Here is a 2,065-nt window from a genome sequence, read left to right on the forward strand (position 1 = left end):
AACTAGAACAGAACTAGAACAGAACTAGAACAGAACTAGAACAGAACTAAAACAGAACTAGAACAGAACTAGAACAGAACTAAAACAGAACTAAAACAGAACTAGAACTAGAACTGAACTAGAACAGAACAAGAACAGAACTAGAACAGAACTAGAACAGAACTAGAACAGAACTAGAACAGAACTAGAACAGAACTATAACAGAACTAGAACAGAACTAGAACAGAACTAGAACAGAACTAGAACAGATCTAGAACAGAACTCTAAATAAACTAGACCTGAACTAGTAATGAACAAGAACTGAAGTAGAACTGATTTAGAACTGAACTAGAACTGAACTGGAACTGAACTAGAACTGAACTAGAACTGAACTAGAACTGAACTAGAACTGAACTAGAACTGAACTAGAACTGAACTAGAACTGAACTAGAACTGAACTAGAACTGAACTAGAACTGAACTAGAACTGAACTAGAACTGAACTAGAACTGAACTAGAACTGAACTAGAACTGAACTAGAACTGAACTAGAACTGAACTAGAACTGAACTAGAACTGAACTAGAACTGAACTATACAATTTTCAATAATTTGTAGTTTAACTCGCTGCACTTAATTAAACAAAATAATAAATAAATGAAAAACTGAAACATAAGATTTAGCACAAATCAGTGATCAGTGAAAAAGTGTCTAAATTTTAAATATATCAATTACATAAAAAATGACTAAAACAAAAGTGTTTAATGATAAATTCAAAAACTGTCACTTAACACATTTCGCGCTAAATATTTTCTTTTTTTAAATGATATTAACTATATTTAAATTTTGCTTTTTTTATTTTTTAATGTTCTCGGACGGTCTGTTTATAAAATATGATTTTCAGACTTGAAAGAAAAAATAATAATAAAAAATATAGAAAAAATGTGGTATCTTGTTTTTGTATTAATATGTTTTTTTTAATTTTCAAATTTACACTTTAATTTAGAGCAAAAGTTCCCAGTGAAGAAGTAATGTCGTCATTTGTATAAAAAGGGAGTGCACAAGAGAAATATTAAACATCAATTCGTTTGTCATAGGGAAACAGTTTTAAATGAAATTTCTGTATTCCAACTATTCCGTTCACATACTTTTATGTTATTTTAGTTTTTGCAACATAGTTCTCAGCGTACACTCATCCATCCGTCCATCCATCCATATTTTTAAGAAATATGTTTTTGTTGTTGTCGTTGTTGTGTATATTTTCATAATGGGAACGCATAAAAATAACTTCTGTTTAGGGATATACATTCGCCATTTAATTATGCAGCCAACAAAAACAACATTTTAACCCAAATTTTATTTTTTTTTTTTAATTTAATATTATGAGAAAATTAATTTTTATTCATTTGAATTTTCGCTTTTAATGGAATTACAAAATAATTATTTCCATTCATCTAAATGAAATTGTTTATTTTAATCTCATTACGTAAAGTTGTAAAGTAATCGTTGAAAAATGTAAACCATACAACAACAGCAACAACAAAACGAAATCGAATTCCCTTTAAACGTTCCTATATACAAACGGGAAGAAATTTTTATTTTCATAAACAAGATCGTTTGTGTATTTGTTTTCTGGATTTAAAGATTTGTTGGTATAAAATTTCTAGTATTTGAGTTTGTAAAATTGTTACATTTGTTTTCTATCACATAACACTTTCTTCATATTAACAAGTTGCTATTCTTTGGGATTTAAAAATAAATATTTAGATTTTACAACTTCTTTAACAACTTAAAAAAGAAGAGTAAGAAACAAACTACACAGTAAAATATTTTTAGTTTAGTTCTAGTTAAATTCTACTACTGTTTTAGCTCAGTTCTAGTTCAGTTCTGGCTCAGTTCAGTTCTAGTTCAGTTCTAGTACAGTTCTAGTTCAGTTCTAGTTCAGTTCTAGTTCAGTTCTAGATCAGTTCTAGATCAGTTTTAGTTCAGTTCTAGTTCTGTTCTAGTTCAGTTCTAGTTCAGTTCTAGTTCAGTTCTAGTTCAGTTCTAGTTCAGTTCAGTTCTAGTTCAGTTCTAGTTCAGTTCTAGT

General features: G+C 28.6%; 1 protein-coding gene across 5 annotated transcripts in view; it reads right to left on the bottom strand.

Moving 5' to 3' along the window:
- The window catches only part of LOC111683631 (A-kinase anchor protein 9), a 49,432-nt gene that overhangs the window by 1,966 nt on the left and 45,401 nt on the right, over nucleotides 1–2,065 (bottom strand). The window lies entirely within an intron of this gene.

This window comes from Lucilia cuprina, chromosome 5, assembly GCF_022045245.1.
Source record: "Lucilia cuprina isolate Lc7/37 chromosome 5, ASM2204524v1, whole genome shotgun sequence".
Taxonomy (NCBI): Eukaryota; Metazoa; Arthropoda; class Insecta; order Diptera; family Calliphoridae; genus Lucilia; species Lucilia cuprina.